The sequence below is a fragment of the Anabrus simplex genome, chromosome 1 (assembly GCF_040414725.1).
Source record: "Anabrus simplex isolate iqAnaSimp1 chromosome 1, ASM4041472v1, whole genome shotgun sequence".
Taxonomy (NCBI): domain Eukaryota; kingdom Metazoa; phylum Arthropoda; class Insecta; order Orthoptera; family Tettigoniidae; genus Anabrus; species Anabrus simplex.
Genome location: NC_090265.1, coordinates 949063055 through 949089359, shown reverse-complemented (window position 1 = coordinate 949089359; position 26305 = coordinate 949063055).

Sequence of the window (26305 nt, the reverse complement as noted above, 5' to 3'; positions counted from 1 at the left end):
AATCTTGGTATCTCTTGCTAATAAGTTCCATTCTTGAAATCTAGAACCTAATAGTTCAGCATGTTGCTTGGAAAGACCTAAATCCCTAACTACATCATTAAGTTCTGCCTGTCGTATTAGATGAAGTGTTTTAAATTGTTCGGGAATGTAGGTAGGATCAGCGGAAGTTGAAGGGTAGTCTGAGGATTCTGATTGTTCGTGTTCCTCTGGAATGACATAATCTTCCCCACTGGGAGGAGGGTTAGGGACGGGAAGTTCTGGACAGTATGGCACGGGTCTTGTGGCTGATGGCAGATTATGATACACAGTGTTACCTTTAGTTTTCCTGTTTTGGTAATACAGAAGTAACAATTTTCCAGATGGCTGGTAGGCTTTCTCCAAATCATTGGAACAGCAAAAGACATATTGTTATTTTCTCCCCGCAACCAGTCTGTTAACTTCACGTAACACGTTACACAACGCAAGTGTGGTGCCCAATTTTTATCTTGATCACCTACTTTACAGCTAAAATACAAGTAATATGCCTTCTTGGTGTTGTCTGTAATTGCTCGGTGTTGTGATTTCAGAGTTAATTCCCCATAAACATAGCAGAAACTGGAGAATTTTTACATGAACGACGATTGCGATCCATTTAACACTATTGCAGAATAACTAGTACCGCTCACAACACTTCCACAATCAGAACAAAACGTTTCTTCTCTCACAATACAACAGCAAGCAACCGTATTTTCACAATACAACGGCAAGCAATCATTCTTTCCATTAGTCAGTTATAGCCGGATGTGCCTACCCTCCGTGCAGACGCATAATAAGGGTAATGAAGCAATAAACCAATAAATGGTACGGTAAAAGAACGGAAATTATATGTATTTGTGTAAAATATCTGTGTTAAAGAACATAACCTCTTTCAAAGTGAGTAGGTTTTAACACATATTTATACGATTTGTTAACTATAAAATATAGGTTTATAAAAAATATGACGTGTAGGCATTTTTTCGAGGCCATAATCGCAATCAGGACATACAAATTACCTAAAAATAGTTATTCGTGTCCATGTTATGAAAACCTTGTTGAGTAGTGAAACCTATCGCAGTTAGCGTGACATTAAATCACTAGCAAGAAAAATCTCTAAAGTGGCGGGTTATCAGGAAAAGAAAAACTACTGAGGGAGGTGGCTTGTTTTGCTATACACTGAATTTATTCAAATACTGCTTACAGTTATTTATGAGTTTACTCGCTTGTGGGTTTCCCAATTGACCTCTTCACTCAGGGGCTGCCTAGCCGAGGAGGTAAAGTGTGCTTGGTTCACCCGGAAAGGTATGGGTTCGATTCCCCATCAGGAAGTAGAATAATTTAGGAAACGGGATTTCCACTTCTGGAGGTTCACGTGGCCCTGAGGCTCACACAGCCTACACTAGAAATGAGGGGCGTATTAATTCCTAAGAGCTAGTACGGCAGGGCATAAAGAGTTAACCACGCTTATCCTACTTAGTGCCGATGTTACTAATATTGTGGAAGCCTTTATCTCTCCCTCCCACAAAGATCTTGATGACATGTGTGGAGATGGTTTTGCTTTGCTCTGCGTGAACTTCTCGCTCGCTCACTCCGGCGATCACACAGTACTGCGGTGCGTCGAACTCCTATTTTCTAACACGGCCTCCACAGCGCAGTATCGTTCCAGAACAATTCACTTCACAACTAACAAGGCTCATTGATCTCCGCGTAGCCGTCTGACGGACATACACTCGATGAATGACTCGTCACGGACTCACGAACGTCTCCTAACTGCTTTCGATTAACGCACTCAAAACTAACTGGAGTTCACCAGCTGCGCTCTTTATATAGACCCGCGAATGATTATTTTCCATTTCCAGATCATTCCGGGCCCTTACAATATGAAACGTAGTCCTTAGGCATATAATGTAGAGAAATTTGCATGAAGGTAATCAAAATTGGACACCAATAAAAGGGCCTTGTCTAGAATCCTTGATCACATTCTTTTAAGTCCAGGAAGATGGTGGAACAGTAAGATCACCAAACTATTGCATATTTGGATTGCATTAGTTGATCGAAGTTTGTTCGTGACTACTCCTTTCTAACACAAAGCCGTTGCTCAAACCAATAAAGAGAAAAATGGACGTCGGCGCGATAAACATTCCCGTCTAGCAGACCACTACTGAAGGTGGTTATGGATCATCAGTAAGGAAAGAGACAAATATGAATATCATAAACTTTCCTGCTTGTCGTTTGAATGCGTCCAGAAAGATAAACAACTACATGCAGAGTTCAATAGTGGCGCACACCTGATTTGTTCAAGGTCGATATATAATTCCATAACTTTTGTGTCATTGGCAGTGTTGGCTATTCATCATCAGACTGGGAGGGCTGGAAGTACGGCTAACACAAGACAGTGTTGGAGCTTCGTGATGGAATACATATTACAGTGCATCGTAAACTTCTGCATGAAGCCCTCCAAGCCCGATTTGAACCGGCCGCCACTGATCATTGATGATATTTGATATCATTGAGCTCCTTCACATACCATCGAACTGAGCTGAAATCGAACCCACCGTGTTGGGTTCAGAATGTCGGCGCTCAACCGTCAGAGTTACTCAGCCCGGCCACCACACGGTCTGTATTATGGCTTTTCTTTGCTGAGCCTTATAACCCAAGACCGCCTTTCTATTTCTTGATAGATGCAGTATCTTTGCGTCGGTCTCATGGCCCATGCAGGAGTAAATTATAATTTCCATTGAAGTCTGTCTCTTTTATGGCAATGTCAGTATTACGGGTGCTGAGTTCTCACCTTCCCACTTCGAAACGTCCGGCTATTGATCGGTTTCGAACTTCTTGTCTTGGTGAGTTCCGAGTCTTTAATTAGTTACGTTACCCAGTAATGATAAACGGACTTCATATTTGACGAGCTGGACCGTTGCTGTGAGCATGAGAGTTCTATGTTTCCATTTCCTTGGAGCCGGGTACAACAAAGCTGCCGCAGATAAGACAATAGACGAGGATATAACTTTGTAGTCACAACGAGAAAGTTTTAACCTAAGTACTTGAGTCCTGTCCCGTCCTGTAAACATTGGTAAAGGAAGATCCGAGATAAATGAAATATTCCAATATTCAGCATCAAGATTCCATTCGTATAATCCAATCTCCGCTAAATTTGAAGGGATGGCTTACAACATAAAGTTGAGGTCGTGTATACACTACATAAAACACACCGCAGACAATAAAATCTTTGTATCTCGACCTCAGAAGTTCATTGCATTGTAAGGCAGAGAAACGCTTACTCTATCGTTCTTGAGGAAATATGATACGCTGTGCTGCAGTACATGGAAACTGCTCTGCTTCAGACGTCTTATTTGTAGATTGTTAAATGTATTAAAACGGAGTGTGTGCACGATTGTTTTTAATGAGTGTGGGAACAAGTATAGAAATGTGTATTTTAAAGGGAAGTTAGTGGTGAATTCTGAATGACTAGTCCTAATGCTGTGAGAGGCTTTATTCGAGGTTCTTCCACAAGCTTAACTGCATGTTAGCAATTTGCTGATGACAAAAAACAAAAAAAAAACAAAAAAAAAAAAAAAACCCGCTCACTACCTCCTGGAAGTAAGTTTCTGTGCTTTCCACTTCTCCATTCGAATGCACCCTAAGTAGTACTAAGTAGTAGTAGTTCTGAGATCGGTAACATTTTCAATAACCGAGCTCGATAGCTGCAGTCGCTTAAGTGCGGCCAGTATCCAGTAATCGGGACATAGTGGGTTCGAACCCCACTGTCGGCAGCCCTGAAGATGGTTTTCCGTAGTTTCCCATTTTCACAACAGGCAAATGCTGGGGCTGTACCTTAATTAAGGCAACGGCTGCTTCCTTCCCATCCCTTGGCCTTTCCTCTCCCATCGTCGCCATAAGACCTATCTGTGTCGGCGCGACGTAAAGCAAATAGCAAAAAATAAAATTCAAGATAAATAGAAATATTCCACCTTTTTTTTTCGTTAGCATGGAAAATAGTTCATAATTAAAAACTGTATTTGTATCGAAATAGAGTCTAAACAAAATTGTCCGTCTCATTCAATTATGTTTTTCTGTTCTGTTACAAAATCATTATTTTAGATGGATTTGAAAATATTACCTTCTATGTAATACTCACAATGCTGTTATATGATGGTCAGTTTCGTAATAGACATTTTTCTGTTATCAAGTTATCCAGAACTGAAGCTTGAACTACGGCATTAAATGCTTGGGTCTATTACACAACCTTTTCTCTTTTCGGTCGAGCTGTATGACTACTCGCAAAGAGAACCTTTCAGTTGCGCTTCTTCAATTGTACTTTTATTTTATATTTCAGATTTAGACGTTGAGAATCGGTAACATAGTTACTAGTCATTTTTCTTTCCATTTCGTTTAGATGGGTACGCAATTTCATATTTTATGGAGCTATCGTATGCATTTTGATGAAAAGAATATTACTTCTCAATCCCCGACAAAATGGACCTATATTTTTCTCCATGTTCATTTCTTGCTTTCATTGTGTTCATAACGTATTGAGGAGAGTCATTAATCTCTGTTAGGTACCAAAATGAAATGGATATAATATTCATGAATTTTTGAATATGTGATACTAAATTTTCCACTCCATTTCTTCAGACGCCACTTGTATGTTCTGAACTTCTATTTCTTTTCCAGTTGGCATCATTGTTGAATATAAAAGTAATGCTTTTCTCATGGATTTCGATGGAAATGAATGAAATGGTTTGGGTACTCTCATTGCAGCACTGAGCGAATAATTTCCTATTCGGACACATTTTATAGTGTTAAAGAGAGAAGAGATGAGGGATACTGATTTCGGATATTTTGTTCATAACGACTGAATGACTCGAGCATTATATATCCCACATTACAACCAGATAGTAACCTGTCTAAGCGGTTGATGCTTTAAGTAGCAAAACGAGGTTATCAGCTTTTCATAACATCAATTTAAGGACAGAGAAAAATATAAAGTGCTTGACTTATTATTATTATTATTATTATTATTATTATTATTATTATTAGTCTCTTTCTTCTTCTTCTTCTTCTGCTTCTTCGTTGCCGTAATTCCCATGTTTGTTATCGGGTCGCATTCTCCTCCTTTAAACCTTTTTATACATGTCATCCTATCCTGGGCCTCCTCTTAAGTCCATCCTTTTTCTCTTAGATCCCCAACTACTTCATTCTACCACATCATCTTGGATCTTCCTATCCTCCACTCTTCTAGAGGCAATTATTGCCCTCCCGTTTCCCACGTACAGTTCGTCCCTTCTCTCTGCGTGACTAAACCATCTCAGCCTACTGTATGTTCTTGAATTTTCTTGCTAATGGATTCCAATTCTACCGTACTTCTGGTGTAGTTACTTCTAATTTTGTGTTCTATTGTGACACGATACATCCATCTTAACAGTTTATTTACTGAGCGAGTTGACTGCACGGTACAGGCTGTTTAGCTGTTGGCTTGCTTTCGGGAGATGCTGGGTTCCAACCCCACTGTTGGCAGCCCTGTAGATGATTTTCCGTGGTTTCCCATGTCCATACCACAGTCACTTACAGTCCTCTCCCAATGTGGCAATAAGATCTGTCTGAGTTGGCGCGACGTAAAGCCAATATCACATTCATTTCGGCCATTTCCGTCTTCATTTCCTGATCCTTTGTAATCGGCCATGTTTCATTTCTGTGCAACATAGGTCTTATCTCACTCTTATACAATCTACCTTTCGTTTGGTAGCTTACTTTCGTATCACACACCACCCCAGTTAGCTTTCTCCAGTTCAGTCAACTACCCTCAAGTCTGTGTGTGTTCCTGTGTTGCGTCCTTCAGCCCTCGAATTATAGCTGGAAGAGAAGTGGTGGTGGTGATTATTGTTTTAAGAGTAAGTACTGTACATCTGGGCTACCATCCTCTGTTAAAAAAATTGGAATGGGTCCATACTTCGAAAAATGAAGATTTCGGTCAAAGAAACCACGAAGGGCGTGATAATGAAAGTCTTTCTAGGCCTCCAAAAGTAATTCCGTCAGGGTCGAAAAAGGACAAGAGATGACGAAGAGGGGTCGGATAAGATAGATGAAAGTGAGCTGCCTGAAACAAGTAAGTAGAAGCAATGCTAGGACGTAGCTGAGGGCCCCGTGGTCGCCAACCCACGCTCCCAAATTAAGAGCCCCTCGGGCCAATTTAAGTCACCTCTTGCGACAGGCAGCGAATACCGTGGAAGTTATTTTACCGCCCTCACCCACAGGGAAGAGAACAGAGTTGACCAAGAATTGCGTCTTGCAAATTGTTATACCCTGGAAGAGTTACTTGACCATGGGGCTTTTCCTTGTTAAGGCGAAGCTCATCGATGGTGAATTCAGGAAAAGAAGACACTTTTCTTGTTACGTTGTATTTTTGTTACTCGCATGTTTCCCTCTTTCAAGAGCAGGTATTTACATGCAAAATGCTCTCGTTAAAGAGTGGTTAGCTCACGCTACCGAGCTTTAGACTTAGTCATGAAAATCATACGAAACTGAGGGGCTTTCACACAGTTGCTTTCTTTATTATGTTTGAAACTAGGACTTGCTGTCCTCGTCGCCAGTCACGCTTACAAAACCGCGAGTGAAGAGTGACTTATTGTGCATATAATTGCTCTAAAACTCAGCGCAGCAAAGCAAGGAGCTTATTTAAGAATAATTAGAGCTAAGCAATGAATGCAGCGAGCATGCGTTTGAATAGGTGGATTTATTTAACACTCAGTGACATTTTTTATGCCTTTATAAATAATATTTTTATACACACCTCGATGTCATATTACGCTCTTCTGTGCTGTGAAAGTATTGCATTTCTTAATGAACTGTCATTCGTATTCATTTCTTTGTACTACGAACTCCCACAACTGCTTTATTGTAGTAAGTTCTACTTTAGAATTTATCACTTGAATTTCTGTGCAGTGTGGGGTGATGTTTTGTTACACTGATACATCAGGGGGTTTATTACTATGGGAATGTTTTTGTATTGAAGTAAATCGAACAGAAACTCTTTGTGCTGAGCATACACTCTTTTGCCTGAGCATCATGATCATCCAGAAATGTTGTTGTAGCATGAGAAAATACTTGACCCGTTTATTGGTGGTTAACAATGTTAGATTAGGCAATTTAATATTTTACCTGAATTGTTCTTTCCACTTTTATAGTCCTCCTTGGTAATTGTGGAGCTTTTGCCTGAAATCCAGGTATTTTGACCCTTGGGTGAAAAGTATTTTTTGATAATCCTTACTTGTTCATAACGACTGAACGACTCGAACATTTGTTTTAGTATATATCCCACATTACAACCAGACAGTAACCTGTCTAAGCGGTTGGTGCTTTCAGTAGCAAAACAACGAGGTTATCAGCTTTTCGTAAAATCAATTTAAGGACAGAGAAAAATACCGAGCTTTAAGGGCAGAGAAAAATACCGAGCTCTTGACTACTACTACTTCTTCTTTTTCGTTGCCGTAATTCCAATGTTTGTTATGATTAATCTATTTGGCGACACTTTGTATTGAATTAGACTAAAACGTCGCTCGAATTATTCGAGAGTTAGCCAAATTAACTTGCACATATCACACACATTTTCTTAGTTGTTGTGCCTTATTGCAACAAGAACAATGATTATCTTTCTGTGTACAGCTACTTTTGTGTTAGACATTACCAACAACATTTGACGGCGAAAATAAATTCCGCTAGATATCCGTAGTGTGGTCAAAATCGTACTATTATTGTCTAATGCTATTATTTATTTATTTATTTATTTATTTATTTATTTATTTATTTATTTATTTTATTTTATTTTATTTTATTTTATTTTATTTTATTTTTGCCGATTTTCAGCAGGGTTCGTTTCATTTATGGCAGTTTTATTAACCTATTGACTAATATTGTTTTGACTGATTGACGATGTCATTGAAGGGGCAATAGCAGTGATGCTGCAAGCCTCATGAAATATGATTTGAAAACATGTTAATGGGCGTATGGTGGCTAAAGTGGAATTTTTGACAATCACTCTGTGGATGAGGCTTGTAGAATATATCTACGGTATCATGTCCCTCTCGTAAATGGCGACTTCGAGCTGTCAGCTTTGGAGCATGGGCTGGCTAGCCAGGGCCCTTAACCCAGCCTTGGATTGCTTTCACTTATGCTAGGCTTCTGCCCGACCTTCGTTGGTCGACTCGGTTTCTTTTCCGAACCCGACAGTATTAGGTTGGCGAGGCCTAGGCAATAGTTCTTCTTTCCCTTCGTGGCCCTTCCCTTTTTAGCCGATACCCTCATTTTTCTAAGAGTCTGTTTAGTGTCATGAGAGGATGGTTGACCAGTTGTAATTTCCCTTAAAAAGTAATTACCACCACCACCACCAGTGAATCAGTTGTATAGAAAAGCACTATATTAATAACAGTGTGGTAACGGGCATTTAGGACGTGAAATATTCCTTTACGCTTACCACAACCTTACTGTTGCATAGTAATGAGAAGGTAGTCAATGATATTTAGATCATTTGTACAGAAATTTAATTCTGCCGTTTATATGAGAACACCGGAAGGAATATATTTAAATTCGAAAGAAAGGAAATCGACTTGAAGGAAAGAGTAATTTTGGAAGTAGGAATTTTAACGAATAGAAGCAAAAAAGAAATGGATTAGTACATTCAACTCTTTTCCATGAAATCTAGGAGACAAATAGCCCAGTGAGGTATACTTTGGCTTGTCCGAAATAGTCTATATATACTTTTAGACGTACACGACTTTAGTTTTGTGCGGAATCCGGACCACCGGAGCGTGACTTTTCATTATAAAAATCTCACGTGCATTAGTCAGGGATCGATGTGTAGCCGCTTAGGTAACAAGCCAAATTCTCAACTACTCCGTACCGTAATGTAACATCATAAAATGCATACGGGGTCGCATTCTGGGAATATAAGGGAAAGAGAAATATGTAAAAAATTATACTCTTCTCGATTTATTTCCTTGGAGTAGTTGTATTTGACCCAGTGACTAAGTTGCCAGTCAACATACCGATCGTGATGACACAGGAGTTAACGCATGGGCTCATTAGATATGTAATGGCGTTCGGCTTGCGGGAACATTGCATGGAGATGGTCTTGTTTCCCCCGGCAATACTCTCTTCCTATTGAATAATGCACTAGCTCTCCTATAATGCTAACACGCGTTCCTTGCAAATTTGCCAGTTTATACCGAGATACTCCTCATATTTTCTTGTATTCTAAATCTCCCATCGTTCTTTTTCTTCTTTTGAGTTGTCTTCAAGATTTCAGCGATTGTGAAAGTATAATAAAGCGATATACAGATATTTATTTATTTATATCTGGACAGTGCTTCTGTGTCGCTCAGTGCAAAATAGTGTCACATAAATGTTTTATCCAGGAATGCTGTTCCTTCGAGCAGTTTCGTTATGTATACTTTGTTTTGCTTGTGGCTTAACGATGCAGAAATCAAAACCAGAAACGGCATTGCAAAATGTGTGCAGCCATGATCTTCGATTCGAAACTCGTTGGCATGTCGTGAAGTGTTTTGTTAGCAATTCTGCTTTACGTTGTCGAAGAATGGACACTAAATGAATCGACTGAAGGCCTTGGAAATGTAAATGTATCGCGGAATGTCAAGATCTCATGGGAGGACTACGCCACTAACGAGGAGATACTCCGTCGAGCTGGGAAATCAGGTGATATCTTAATCGTTGCAAAACGCAAGAGAGCAGCGTACTAGACCATAAATTCAGAAAAGACAAATACAACCTGGTACAACTGATTATGGAAGTCGAGATAGTGGTGAAACGTGGACAGGGACGGATAAGATTATCCTGGATCCGAAACCCCCAACCGTGGTTCGACACGACATCCACGACACGGCAAGTTTTTTACGGGAAACGCGAAATAGGAAATAAAATTCCATGGAGTTCGCCAACCTTCTGTTGGTACCAGAATAGGGTGCGTAGTTCCGAGCTTACATTCGGTAGGTGGTGGGGTTCGAAATCCACCGTTGGCAGCCCTGAAGATGGTTTTCCGTGGTTGTCCATTTTCATACCAGGCAAATGCTGAGGCTGTACCTTAATTAACGTCTTGGCCGTTACCTTCCCGATCCTAGCCATTTCTCATCCTTGCGTCGCTGAAGACATTGGATTTGTTAGTGCGACTAGCAAAGAACGAAAATATAAAAAATAATCAGAAGTGTTTACAGTCGCACGAATACACAATTTTTTTGGCGAGAGTGGAATGGGAAAGGTATAGAATTCAGTACTAACCGTCCAAGGAATGATCGTTAAGGCGCTGAAGTCTAAAAACGGTCTAACACCGAGGTTAGCCGGTTCGAGTCCCGTTGGTCGAAAAAATTTTCACCATCAGAATGTTGGCCGGCAGGGTAGGGGAGGTGGTGGTATACAATTTCTAATCACTAGATTGCGTGCCAAAAGCCTGGATTAAATTCCAAACCTCTCCGCAGTGCTCATATGGAGTGAGGGCATATGACGCTGTTGATGGTGATTCGTCCGTCGGATGGGGACGTTAAACCTTGAGCAGACCCCTTGGTGCTATTCGACAGGAGTAGGCTATGTGCCGGCACCGGGTTTCACCCTCTCCCTACTATCATATATCACGTCATTCATTTCATCTCTCATTAACTCCTCTGATGAGGTTGACGTCAGGAAGGGCATCCGGTCGTAAAAAACCGCCACGACAAATTCATCTCACCTCATACCCGACCCCGTAGGGAAACGGGACAAGGGTTGGACAAACATTAAATTTGATAGAAGCCTCCGTGGCTCAGGCGGTAGCGTGCCGGCCTCTCACCGCTGGATACCGTGGTTCAAATCCCGGCCACTCCATGTGAGGTTTGTGCTGGGCAAAGCGGAGGCAGGGCAGGTTTTTCTTCGGGTACTCCGGTTTTCCCTGCCATCTTTCATTCCAGCAAAACTCTCCAATATCATTTCATGTCATTAATCATTCATTAATCATTGGCCCAGAGGAGTGCGACAAGCTTCGGCAGCCAGCATATTTCCTATCCTCGCCGCTAGATGGCGGCTTCATTCATTCAATTCCTGACCCGGTCGAATGACTGGAAACTGGCTGTGGATTTTCATTTTCATTTATTAAATTTGATAGAATTCTCCACTTAAAAATAAATATTTTGAAAGTCACTACTTATTTTATTTTTACATCCCAATCACAGTGGCGTAAAATTTACACGGGACAATAATTGTTCAACGAATTCCAAGATCTAGGTAACTACTATATTTATAAAACATCAAGGTGAATATTAAAACTAGAAAGTGAAAATCAAAATAGTATAATTCTAATAACAGCTAGGCTAAGCAAATTGAAGTAAATGTACAAAATTCAAACAGATTGTTTCTCGTTAGTCGTAAAGAATTCCGCAAAAGTTAAACCAAAGGAATACTGACATCTAATAACACTATTTCTATGAACAACACTGTTGAAGATATTGCATAGTCGGTACAGCGGTCATTTTTGTGGTCCGTTGTCCTACTACCTTTGTTTGTAAGCATGACGTTCCTTGAATTGATGCCCTGTACTGTACATGGAAATTTAAGAGAGAAAGGGATTTTGAATCTTCAATTGAATTATGTATAATTTTGAAAAGGAAGTTGGTCTCTAACCCGTTAGAGGCGAGATCCTCACTTGGACTGTGTAAGTACGGTAGGATCCTGCTTCACGAATTTACCGAGCTCAGAACATTTTAAGCAAGCCTCGGACCTATGGGAGTAACGGATTCCCACTCCCATTTGCCAGGCGAGGGACTCCTTGGAATCAACTTGGCGAAGGAAATGGGATTCGGTGGGGAGCTATCAGTATTAATGGGGCTTATGGGAGAAAGAAAGTAGAACTGGCTGAGTCAGCAAAGGGGATTCATATGGATGTACTAGGAGTAAGTGATATTCGGGTAAGGGGTGATAACGAGGAAGAGATAGTAGATTATAAAGTGTACTTGACGGGTGTTAAAAAGGGAAGGGCAAAGTATCGGGTAGTACTGTTCATCAGGAATACAATTACATGCAACATAGTTTCTGTCAGGCACGTAAATGAGCGAATGATGTGGATAGAATCGGTAGTTAGAGGAATTAGGACGAGAATAATCTGTGTATTAACCATATGAGAGTGCAGATGCGTATGAAGTTGACAAGTTTTATGAAGCGTGAGTGATATCGTAGTCAGGGTGAACAGCAATGATAGATAGTGCTAATGGGCGATATCAACGTGAGAGTTGAGAATAGAACTGAGGGATACGAAAGGGTGATTGGTAAATGTGGAGAAGATATGGAAGCTAATAGGAATGTGAAGCGTTTTCTGGACTTCTGTACTAGTATGGGTTTAGCAGTTACGAATATATTCTTCAAGCATTCTTCAAGGGTAGGGGTACCAGATCCATAATAGACTATATCTTAACCGACTTCGAATTTAGGAAATTTGTTAGGAGTGTACGGGATTTTCGGGGATTTTTTGATGAGACAGACCACTGTCTGATCCGCAGTGAACTAAGTATCTCTAGGCCTACGATAGAGAAAGTGAAATCTGTCTGCAAACGAATAAGGGTAGAAAATCTCCAGGACGAGGAAATTAGAAGTACATGGATATGATTAGTGAGAAGTGCCGAAAAGTGGACAGTAAGCAGGTTCAGGATATAGAAAGAGAATGGATGGTCTACGGGGATGCTGTAGTGGAAACAGCAAGGGAATGCCTAGGAACAACTGTGTGTAAAAATGGGAAAAAGTGAACATCTTGGAGGAACGATGAAGTGAGAGAGCAGCTTGTAAACGTAAAGAGATGTCTTACCACAAGTGGCTCCAAACAAGGGAACAGAGCGAAATAAATAGTTATTGAATCCAAAAAGAAGTCGTGAGAAGATTTTGGTAATAACCTGGAAAGGCTAGGTCAAGCAACAGGGGAAACCTTTCAGGACAGTAATAAAGAATATTAGGAAAGAAGGGGAAAAGGAAATGAACAATTTTTGGGTCATTCAGGTGAACTCATAATAGATTACAGGGAATCATTGGACAGGTGGAGGGAATATTTTGAAAATCTTCTCAACTTACAAGGAAATCTTCATGATAGTGTCGCGAACAACCGAGCTCATGGGGAGGATGAAGATGATGTTGGTGAAATTACGCTGAGGAAGTGGCAAGGATGGTAAATAAACTCCATTTTCAAAAAGCAGCAGGAATAGATGAAATTAGACCTGAATTGGTGAAGTATAGTGGGAAGGGAGGGATGAAATGGCTTCATAGAGTAGTAAGATTAGCATGGAGCGTTGGTAAGGTACCTTCAGATTGGACAAAAGCAGTAGTTGCACCTATCTATAAGCACGGGAACAGGAAGGATTGCAACTATCGAGGTATCTCATTGATTATTATACCAGACAAAGTTATTCCCTGGCATCCTGGAAAGGAGGGTACGATCAGTGGTTGAGAGGAAGTTGGATGAAAACCAGTGTGGTTTCAGACCACAGAGGGGTTGCCAGAATCAGATTTTCAGTATGCCTCAGGTAATTGAAAAATGCTACGAGAGGAATAGACAATTGTGTTTATGTTTCGTAGATCTAGAGAAAGCATATGACGGAAAGGCATTTACGATGCAGTGTGAATTGACGGTAGAATGAGTTCTTGGTTCAGGGTAATTAAAGGAGTTACACAAGGCTGTAATATTTCACCTTTGTTGTTCGTAGTATACATGGATCATCTGCTGAAAGTTATAAAGCGGCAGGGAGGGATTCAGTTAGGTGGACCTGTAGTAAGCAGTCTGGCCTATGCTGACGACTTGGTCTTAATGGCAGATTGTGCCGAAAACCTGCAGTCTAATATCTTGGAACTTGAAAATCGGTGCAATGAGTATGGTATGAAAATTAGCCTTTCGAAGACTAAATTGATGTCAGTAGGTAAGAAATTCAACAAAAGTGACTGTCAGATTGTTGATACAAAGCTGGAACAGGTAGATAATTGCTAGTATGTGTGTTCTCCCAGGATGGTAATATAGTATGTGAGATTGAATCAAGGTGCAGTAAAGCTAATGCAGTGAGCTCGCAGTTGCGATCAACAGTCTGTAAGAAGGAAGAGTCAGTTCCCGGACGAAACTATCTTTACATCGGTCTATTTTCAGACCAACTTTGCTTTACAGGGCTAAATCTGGGTGGACTCAGGATATCTTATTCATAAGTTATAAGTAATTAGATATGAAAAGCAGCGAGAATTTGTGGTGGTACAAATAGGTGGAACCAATGGCAGGTGGGTATTCGGAATAAGGATATAAAGGCTAAGTTAGGAATGAACTCGATGGAGGGAGCTGTGTGTATAAACCGGCTTCGGTGGTGGGGTCATGCGAGGCGAATGCAGAAAGATAGGTTGCCTAGGAGAATAATGGACTCTGTTGTGGAGAGTAAGAGAAGTAGAGGGAGACCAAGACGACGATGGTTAGACTCAGTTTCTAACGATTTAAAGATAAAAGTTATAGAAGTAAATGAGGCCACAGCACTAGTTGCAAGTAGAGGATTGTGGCGACGTTTAGTAAATTCACAGAGGCTTGCAGACAACGCTGAAAGGAATAACGGTCTATAATGATATATGTATGTAGGAATTTCATAACGTCTCTCTTTCTTCCTGTTTCTAGGCTATTTATTTCGAAATTTAGTATCAAGTGCAGGTAGTTCGCCGTTTTCTGTAATGTTCCGTTTACGAGACTCTCTGCAGGGAATGATTATTAGACTAGTCGTCCGAAATAATATCATTGTCATTATTCTGGGCCCTGAAAGCCTCAGTCTTAACGTAAATAGAGCAGTTTGTCACTATCGTATTAATATATATACGAGTTTATCATTTATGTGGTATGTTATTTTGAATTTTCTCCTCTCTTTCCCTTGGTTTAATTTATGACCAACTGATCAAGTGATCAGAATGTTGAAACCCTTTCATAAACCTGCACATAGAGGGCATATTTCCCCTATTATTTCGAATGATACATGCTGTCGTGTGATCCGACAAACAAGCATCGTTGTTCATCTGTTAGGACATCATTCCAATTTGTCTGGCCATTAGATAGTGTTCTAGAAGGGAATATCGAATGATACACCTAAAGCTTTTACTGGCTGGACCTATGTTACGTGACCTGTGCGAACCTAATATACAGTAGCAGTTGTCAGTGCCGTAGAGGTTGGGCAGCTTTGATCACAAAATGAACACTCCCTCTGGCAAATACACGAGTTGTGGACACAAACAACTAAATGAAGTACCGAGGCTCCTATACACGAATAGGAATGCTGTGTTGTTCGAGTTCTACGCTCTTCCACGTGCCCCATCAAACATTCCCGGTTTAATTGCGAGTAAAACGTCTCTCAAAGTCAGATTTTGACACTTACGGAGGTGGAGGGGGGAAGGTGCGTGTGAATGTGTATTACAGTACTAGATTGTTTTGTTTACAGACCTGGCTCCAATTGCAAAGCAGGAACTACTTAGCTCTGCGTATATTGGAGATATGGTATGATTTCTTTCTCTTTCGTTTTCTATTAGACATAGAAATTATGCACAACCAACTTTGCTATACACAAGTGTTAGCGTTGGCAACAACATATCCGATCAGCTGTCGATGCTACTCGAAGCCTGGCAGAACTGTATCCAACTTACGGTTTTCATGGTATAACGGTATTTTTTTAGAACTCGGAAAATATAATTAAACGTGAATCTGAATTAATGGAAAGGAGAAAACATTAAGATTACTATAGACGAATTAGTACATCACCATTGCTTTTCATGATGATAAAAAACTCGTCATCTTTTCATACCACATAACGGAGAGCCTTTCAATCTATAATCAACTAGGCCATTCACCATTGTGATATACTTGGCTTAAATCTGCCTTGTCACTTTGAACAACTATTTATTTGTTTATCTTATACATTTTACTTTTGGTATACGTATCACATCTGTTTTGACATATTACATCTTAGAAGTGTATTGTATGATACATGGTTGAATCATTGTGATAGGTTAGAGAATCTGAAAATGCAAATGGATAGACTAAAGTAAAATATGGTTGGTACATGCACGTTGGCAGGAAGAGCAGTCGTTTTGATCAGGCAACTTGCAGAATTATCAACACAAAATCAAACATACGATATGCCGGAGTTGGTTTAATAATGAAAAAGAAAATTGAGCAGCGGGTAAGCTACTACGACCAGTACAGTGAATGGATTATTCTTGTCAAGATTAGATACCAGGCCAATGGCCATCACAACAGCACAACAGTGCTGGTCTATATGCCTAATAGTTCATCAGATGATAAAGAAATAGGAAGACTATATGAAGAGAAAGAAGATTTAATACAATATGTAAAAGAAGACCAGAATCTAATTGTGACGAGAGACTGTAATGCCACGGTAGGCTAAGGAAGGGAAGGTAATGCCGTAGAAGAATTCGGACTGGGACAAAGGAATGAAAGAGGAAGTTGGCTGGTTGATTCTGCACTGATCGTAATTTAGTCCTTGTTAATACTTGGTTTATACATCACAAACAACGGGTGTATACGTGGACGAGACTTCGAGACACAAGCAAGTATCAAATACATTCATTATGATTAGTAAAGATTCAGAAACCAGGTACTGGATTGCAGAACTCTCCTAGGAGCAGACGTGGACTCAGATCACAACTTTGTGGCAATGAAATGTCACCTGAATTTAAAGTTAATCAATCAATCAATCAATCAATCAATCAATCAATCAATCAATCAATCATTAATGACCTGCATTTAGGGCTGTTGCCCAGGTGGCAGCTTTCTATTAAACATTTTTAAATAACTTGGAAATTTATTGAATATTTCCCTTAGTAATTTATTACACTCCCTTACTCCTCGTTCTGTAAACGAATATTTGTTCCAATTTGTACACTTGAATTCCAGCTTTAATTTCATAATACGATCTTTCCTTTTAAACGCTCCACTCAAGCTTATTCGTCTACGTACGTCATTCCACGCCAACTCCCCTGTGACAGCTCGAAACATACCACACAGTCGACTGTCTCTTCTCCTTACTCCCAAGTCTTCCCAGCCCAAAGTTTGTAACATTTTCGTAACACTGTTCCTCTTCGGACATCACCCAGAACGAACCGTGCTGCTTTCCTTTGAATTTCTTCCAGTTCTCGTTCCATACACTGGAGCCATATTCTAACTGTGGTCGTACCAGAGACTTATACGCCCTCTCCTTTACATCCTTACTACAAACCCTAAATACGATGTGAAGAGATTTGTAACCTTTCTTAACCTCGTTAATATTATTTCCTCAATGAATATCATTCCTTACATTAACACCCAGGTAACTGCAGTATTCCCCACGATGTACTATCATCCCATCAACTCAATAATTAAAACTGAGAGGACGTTTCCTTTTGGAGAAACTTACAACCTGACTTTTCATCCCATTTACATTCATACCGACGTCTGCTGTCCATCTCACAACTTTGTTTAAATCCCCCTGCAGTCGCTCACAATCCTGCAACTCATTTACTATTCTATGCAGTAAAACATTATCCCCAAATAGCCTTATTTACGAATCCAGTTCTTTACTCATATTATGCAACCTGTGACAATAAAGTTCGGTGAATGAAGTCGGAATGGTAGATCCGGCAACACTGGCAACACACACAACGCTGCACCTGCGTAGTAGCAAGTTTTGACCACCTACTCCCAACGTTGTTCAGTTGAGCATCGTGTATGCGCCGTGTAAGACCTGTTTGACACAGTGCGTGTTTTGTGCGTTGGTTCTGAACAGCGAACAGGAACATGAACGACCAAAAGATTGACATTGAAATTTTGACCCGTTTCATGAAACGTCTACGCAGGGTTCGACCTCAGTACGCACAACAGAGTTAATGGTTTTTGGTCCATGACAACGCTCGCCCACACACAGCCAATATCCTCAAACAGTTCATGGCAAAAAAAGGGAGTGGCGCAACTTGAACATCCCCTATACTCCCCAGATCTCTATCCTCCAGACTTCTTCCTATTCCCGTGACTCATACTCACTTTGAAAGGAAGATTTGACGATATTCCTGATAACCAACGAAACGTGACGAGGCTTTTGAACATCACCCCAAAGGAAGCCTTCTTGCAAAGTTTCCAGGACATGTATCGCCGATCTCAGCAGTCCATAGTTATGGGAGGAGACTGTTTCGAAGGACAGTAAGGTCACTGTCGTACATCGTCCATCTGAGTTGATAGTACAGGACTATTCACCAAACGTTGTCACAGGTTGTATATAAGAAAACATAAAGGACCTGCGGGACCCCACCCCCTCTTAATCACTACGGGATCAGATAACGCTACACCTACTCTAATTCTCTTAGTTCTATTTTCTAGAAATATAGCCACCCATTCTACCACTGTTTTGTCTAGTCCATTAGCCCTTACTTTTATCAGTAATCTTCCGTGATCAACGCTATCCAAAGCCTTCGATAGGTCAATAGCGATACAGTCCATTTGACGTCCTGAATCAAGAATATTTGTTACATCTTACTGGAATGCTACAAGTTTAGCTTCAATGGAATAACCTTTCCTAAACCCGAACTACCCTCTATCAAGCTAGTTAGTAATTTCGCAAACGTGTCTAATATAATCGGAAAGAATGCTTTCCCAAACTTTACAAACAACACATTTCAAGCTGTGTGGCGCTTAATTATCCGCTTTACGTTTGCCACCATTTCCCTTGTACATTGGGGCTACTATTGCAACTCTCCATTCATTTGGTATCGCTCTTTGATGTAAATAGTAATCAAATTAGTGTTTCAGATATGGCACTATATCCCGACCCATAGCCTTTAATATATCTCCAAAAATCTTATCAATCCCAGCTGCCTTTCTAGCTTTCAACTATTGTATCTTTTTATAAACGTCTTTATTATCATAGGTAAAATTCAATATTTCGCCAGTATTAGTCGCCTCCTCAATCAGGACAGTAACTGTATATGTATAACTACCTTTACATATTGCTGATGAATACTTGAGGTGCCTAATATCAAACATGGACATGCGCCACCTATATCAAAATTGAGTTAAGGATTGATCCTTATAGCATTTTTAATGCTCTTTCTGAATTAGTGGTCTATGTCATTCATAAACGAATATTTGTACGTAATTTTTCTTTCATAATCGGACACCTCCAGACGTAGTTTGTATCAAAAACGGACATGAACGTTTCAGCCAATCATATTGCTGCAAGTGACATCAAACTGTCATGGCGACCAGAGAATTTTTATCGATATCTTAAGGAAGAGAGAGGAGGACTGTTTTTTAATGTCCTATGATTGCCAAAAGAACCTCGTTTTGCCAAAATTAAGTGATCATTCGGCTTATTATTACAGGAAACTCTACTGTCACAATATGTCTGTTGTAATAGGCACATCTCAAAGCAAACTGCGCCCTGATAATGTGTCTGTTTATACGTGGCTGGAGAATGAGGGAAAGAAATCATGAAACGAAATAGCATCAGCGGTTGTCAATGAGTTACGATCTAATGATATACAAGGCTTCACTTCAGTCAAGTTGATTGCTGATGGTTGCGTCGGCCAAAATAACAGTAATATGTTGGCGATGTGTGCAAAGTGGCTTACAATGTATGCACCATCCTCTGTTGACAAATTAAAACTGGTATTTCCAGTTACTGGACACTCACATTTGCCTCCAGATAGGATTTTTAGACTCATTGAGAAATACCTTAATAAGATGACGACCATAGTAAGTCCTGATGAATATCTTGAGGTGTTCAAAATGTACGGCATAGTGAAAGTGATTGGACAAACCTTGGAACCACTGAATTGGAAAGAACAAGCACAGATTTATCTGAAATCTGCTAGTCAACTTCATTTCAAGATTTCACAGTGTAAAAGAATTATACTCAGGAGCACGAAAAGAGGCAATGCTGTAGTTAAAGGCGAGGTAGGCTACTATTTGGAAACAGGTATTAAGCGTAAGATCACGAAAGCATGACAGGTTAATGAATCCTTTACTTCTGATATTGGCATGAATTTAAACCCACAGAAACTTACAGATGTTGACATATTACTAGGAAGGCACTTAGGTAAAGACTGGAAATTAATGCCTCTCTTAAGTGGTATATCGAAGTCATCAACAAGAACATTTGTAATGAAAATGAACAAGCTGTTAATGATTATTTATGAATGTGATTGTTTTGAAGACCCTTGTGATGAACCAGAGGTTATTTGCCCAGAAATACAGTAAAGCAAGAACTTGAATGAGTGTTAAAAATGTCAACAAAGTATAAGAATAGCCTTATTTCTTCCATATTTTAATTATATTTACTTCCGTGTCATACTGCAATTATTTTCCAAATATTGGGATAGTTTCGTTTCAAAGGTGGACAATTACATGGATGTTTGTATCAAAAATGGACAAAAGTCAATCTCGGTTTCAGAAATGGACGTCGTCATATTTGAACGTGTTTTACATTGACTTAAACTGAAATTCCTAAGTGTCGACCATGATTTTCTTGTCCATAGGGCTAGAAATATGACACAAAACATTTTTCACACATATAACGGGGGTTTAACATAGAGAAACTAAAATGTGGCTCTACTGAAAAATTAACAAAATGGCTTTTGTCCATATTTGATACTAGACACCTCACTTCTGCTTTCTGGAAGTTCTCGCATATACACTCCCCTTGTTCATTAATGATCCCTGGAATGTACTTCCTTCAACCTGTTTCTGCCTTAAAGTATCTATACGTACCCTCTCTTGCTCCCGAAAATTCATATGGCTGCCAATTATGTTAGCCATTATGTTATCCATAGCTGATTTTCACTTAATTCAATTTCCTAGTGAGCTCCTTCAATCTCCCCTTACTCCCGCAACTATTTCTAACGCTGTTTCTTTCTAATCTGCACTTATTTCTTGATCTATTTACTTCCCTGTTACAATATGTGACCTTACTATTCCTTACCATTTTTAAAGGTACACATGTTTTCACACTTTTCAACAATTGCTTCAAACGCATCTCATGGGCTGTTTACATTTTTATTTAGCTTTTTCCATTGATTATATTTGCTTTTTTTAAATATCTCCATTTTCCTCTTATCAGCCATACGGTATTGCGTAATAGCCCTGCTTGTTATATTCCTTTCTAACACATTTGACAAAGCTTCATGATTTCTTATACCATCTATCACTTCAGTTTTGCTATAGAGCTCATCTTATCTTATCAGCACCACTCTAGAATATTTTGCTCTCTAGTTGGTTCCATCACTTTGTGATTCAGCTGTCCGTTCCATAATAACTTATTCACCATTTGTTGGCCATGCTCTCTGTCGTTCGCATTCTCTTCCCAGTTAACATCTGGCACGTTGAGATCACCCGCTACAATAACGTTCCTTTCTGTGCCGTGAAGAATGAGATCAGTAGGTATGCTGATGAAAGGTTATGAAGAAAGGTAAGTCTCGGTGGATAACTCGGGACCAGATTAGACTTGATTGATGTGTGGCGAAAATACAAGAATGCAAGGACGAGGAGGGCAGAAAAAAATACAGAGGTTTAAGGAACGTAGATAGAAAGTGCAGGACAACTAAAGAAGAATATCTGAAAGGAAAGTGCAAGGATGTTGAATGTTGTGTGGTTGTAGGAAAGGTATATGTGCTTACAGGAAAATTCTTGAAACCTTTGGAGAAAGGAAAACTAGGTGTTTGAATATTAAGAGCTCAGATGGAAAACCACTTTTAGAGAAATAAGACAGAAAGGTGATAAGGACATAATCAGCAATTGTATCAATGGGAAAAAGTAGATGACAAGGTTCTGGAACAAGAAGAGGCTGACCGGGCGAAGTTGCCGTGCGTTGTACAGACCTGGCCAAGCTGGCGCTGGCGCTGACGCCGGTGCAGAATTATTTGATAATATAAACAGCTATGTGGGGAGAATTCGACAGGTTTTGGCATGTTGATTTGTTGGTGCTGCTGGGTTAACTGGTTTTTCACTATTTAAAATTTGTCGAAATATTCGGCTAGGACCTCACAGTTTTCTTCGTTTGATGTTGGTGAAGTTCCATCTTTTCTTTGAAAGCAGAGGGAGGGAGGCTTGTAACTTGTATCTTCTTTTTAAAACTCCTACAATATTCTCGGAACTCACTTCGTTGGAAGTCTTGCTCTTGTCCGTTTATTTCTTTTCGTGCTTGCGTTTCTCAGTCTGTATTATCTTCGCCGTTTGAGCCCATTGGGTTTTATACATGTGCTAATTTCCTTTCTTTCGGACGTGTAGTACATTTTCCAGGTATGCATGTATACATTTATTATTAATTATTATTGTTATTTATTATTATTTGATTTCTTGCCATAATTTGTAGCCATGAGAACATGAGATGGCCGCCTAGTGCTGACGTTCAGGTCAGTATTGGGTATTCAAATCCCAGTAACTGTGCAGGGGCATCACTTGAAGGAATTAGTTCAATCCCCAGATACACCCAACAGCTACAGCGTGTAGCTTTATTAAAGTGCTGTGTACAAATCTTTTGAGAGACACTTTTATAACAGGACTAGCTGTTACCCACGGCTTAGCTCGCGAGGATTTCGTAAGTTGATAAAAATTAATTGTTCCTCGGTACTGCACTAAGACATTATCTGAAAACCCCTAAAGTATAAAAACTCGCCGAAAAATTGCATTTCATTTACTCCAGAACCTCTTCGTAAACCACGTTTGTGGTATTGCCTTTTGAGGCTAAGATGAGCAAGCTACTGGCAGAGTTAAATCTGGAACATGCGACATGAAACTCTACATGTGAGAAACAGTCAGAAAAAGGGGGTTTCTTTATATCTAAAGGAGATCAGAAATACCGATTTTCACGCCTGTAACATGTTAAGTTTATGAGGTATACTGTAGATTAATTTTTAAAACTGCCCCGCTCCTTGACTGAGAGTTCATCGTTGAGGTCTTCAGTTCACAGAGTTCCGATTTCGATTCCGGGCTGGGTTGGAAATTTGAATCGTGTGTGATTAATTCTTCTGGCTCGAGGATAGGTTGTTTGTGTTTGTCTCAACGTTCTCCTCTTCATATTCACTCAACACACCACATTACCAACCACAACAGGAATACGCAATAGTAGTTACATCCCTGCACATAGGGTTGGCGTCAGGAAGAGCATTCAGTCGTAAAACAGTGTCAAATCCACATATGCGACACAGTTCGCACCCGCGACCCCACAGGTTTGGGAAAACCGGTAGACGAGAAGATACTCATTTTAAAATATCACTCGCTTTTAAAAAAATGTCACCCCCTTAAGTGGATTTTCCATAAAAAGTGCGTTCATTTATTTTTAAAAGATTCCAAGTAGGGCCAACCAATTTTAACGTCTGTAACATCTTCCGTTTCTGAGATATATGTATCCTCATATAAAGAATTCAACTCCTTCACTTATTTCCAACCCTCACCCCTTAAGTAGATTTTCTGAAAACAAAAATTTGTATTCTTTTATTTTAAAGCAGATTCCAAATACAAAATTTTATGTCTGTAACATGTTAGGTTTTTGTGGTGTATTGTAGATAATCTCGTTGCTGTAAGCATACTGGAGCTGATGTTGCCATGGTTACGTTAGTTCATTTCTTTATCCGATTCCTAGAACAGGGGTAGTGTGGTGCCAATATCTCAATAACGGTTGGTTTTAGGGCCTTAAAACATGGATTTCGGGCCCATAGGGCTTGCCGAGTTTTGTTCTTTGCGTAAAGGGGCTTAAAATGAGCTTTGTCTCGTCCTTGTACGACAAATTCGATATTTCGTCTATATTAGCCTAGTATATTTATATCTTCCCCACGTCGCCACCCCTCCCCCCGCCCGTCGAATTGTTTTGAAAATAAAATATAGCCTATAGCACTCAGGGATTATGTATCTTCCTATTAGTGAAATCATTTTTAGAATCGGTCCAGTAGTTCCTGAGATTAGCCATTACATACAAACAAACTTTACCTTTTTATATATTAATATAGATTAATCCTAAACTATTCGAGAAGATTCTCATCGAACAGGTGGATTTATACCCTTATGAGATCAAATCTTGTCACTCATCACTTACATTGAAGCAGGTTTCCAAAAGCTACTAAAAACATCTCCTGTGTTCATTGACTTGATTGCTACATATGACACGGCATGGAGAGAGGGCCTACTTTATAAACTAGTTCAAACATTACCCAGCAAGATTATTCTCAACATCATTGAACAATATCCTCAACAACAGAACCTTCACTGCCATCATAGGGGATGAAGTGAGTCGACCAAAACAGCTGAATAATAGCGTCCCTCAGGTTTCGGTCCTGACATTGCTGACATGCTTAAAACTCAGGAAGGAAATTTGCCTTCGCAAAAATGCAGGTACTTAGCGACGTTTCAGTTTCCTAAAGTCCATTTTTACACTGACTGACAGAGCAAATGCAACACCAAGAAGGAGTGGTTCGAAAGGGATGAAAGTTGGGGGAAAAACAGAGACGGCACGGACGAATAATTGATGTTTATTTCAAACCGATATGCAGGTTACACAATGCGCACGGCATCGACTCAGTAGGATGTAGGACCACCGCGAGCGGCGATGCACGCAGAAACACGTCGAGGTACAGAGTCAATAAGAGTGCGGATGGTGTCCTGAGGGATGGTTCTCCATTCTCTGTCAACCATTTGCCACAATTGGCCGTCCGTACGAGGCTGGGGCAGAGTTTGCAAACGGCGTCCAATGAGATCCCACACGTGTTCGATTGGTGAGAGATCCGGAGAGTACGCTGGCCACGGAAGCATCTGTACACCTCGTAGAGCCTGTTGGGAGATGCGAGCAGTGTGTGGGCGGGCATTATCCTGCTGAAACAGAGCATTGGGCAGCCCCTGAAGGTACGGGAGTGCCACCGGCCGCAGCACATGCTGCACGTAGCGGTGGGCATTTAACGTGCCTTGAATACGCACTAGAGGTGACGTGGAATCATACGCAATAGCGCCCCAAACCATGATGCCGCGTTGTCTAGCGGTAGGGCGCTCCACAGTTACTGCCGGATTTGACCTTTCTCCACGCCGACGCCACACTCGTCTGCGGTGACTATCACTGACAGAACAGAAGCGTGACTCGTCGGAGAACACGACGTTCCGCCATTCGCTCATCCAAGTCGCTCTAGCCCGGCACCATGCCAGGCGTGCACGTCTATGCTGTGGAGTCAATGGTAGTCTTCTGAGCGGAAGCCGGGAGTGCAGGCCTCCTTCAACCAATCGACGGGAAATTGTTCTGGTCGATATTGGAACAGCCAGGGTGTCTTGCACATGCTGAAGAATGGCGGTTGACGTGCGCGTGCGGGGCTGCCACCGCTTGGCGGCGGATGCGCCGATCCTCGCGTGCTGACGTCACTCGGGCTGCGCCTGGACCCCTCGCACGTGCCACATGTCCCTGCGCCAACCATCTTCGCCACAGGCGCTGCACCGTGGACACATCCTTATGGGTATCGGCTGCGATTTGACGAAGCGACCAACCTGCCCTTCTCAGCCCGATCACCATCGTCTGTCTGCTGGAAATACCTCCGTTGACGGCGGCCTGGCATTCTTAGCTATACACGTGTCCTGTGGCACACGACAACACGTTCTACAATGACTGTCGGCTGAGAAATCACGGTACGAAGTGGGCCATTCGCCAACGCCGTGTCCCATTTATCGTTCGCTACGTGCGCAGCACAGCGGCGCATTTCACATCATGAGCATACCTCAGTGACGTCAGTCTACCCTGCAATTGGCATAAAGTTCTGACCACTCCTTCTTGGTGTTGCATTTGCTCTGTCAGTCAGTGTATTCTGTTTAATTCAGTCTTAGACACTTAGTTTTTACAAGCATGTTCGCAGTGCGAGAGAGGAATGAAAAACGCTCTAACTTTGAAATAGAGCAAGAAGCACGTTTCTCCATGGCATGTGATGTTCAGGGCTCAGATTTTTCCAGCACATTTCTTAGTATGTCTCTGCTGACTATTTACAGCGTTATGAATACAAAATTAAAATATGTCACGCTTTTATCTTCAAGTTGAAAGTAGACATGAACTTAATATGAGAAGTGGAATGTACTAATGTACGAAAGCCTCTTCGAAATATTGTATTGCGATAGGAACAGTCATATATGAACGGGAGCTTACGAGGGTCGACTCTGATTTGAAAACTGTCTGGTGTGTTTATATCGAATACCTCGCTCTGGCAGCGCATATGGCATTCTGGAAGTGATGAGGTGTGGCTGGTTGTGCTGAGGACC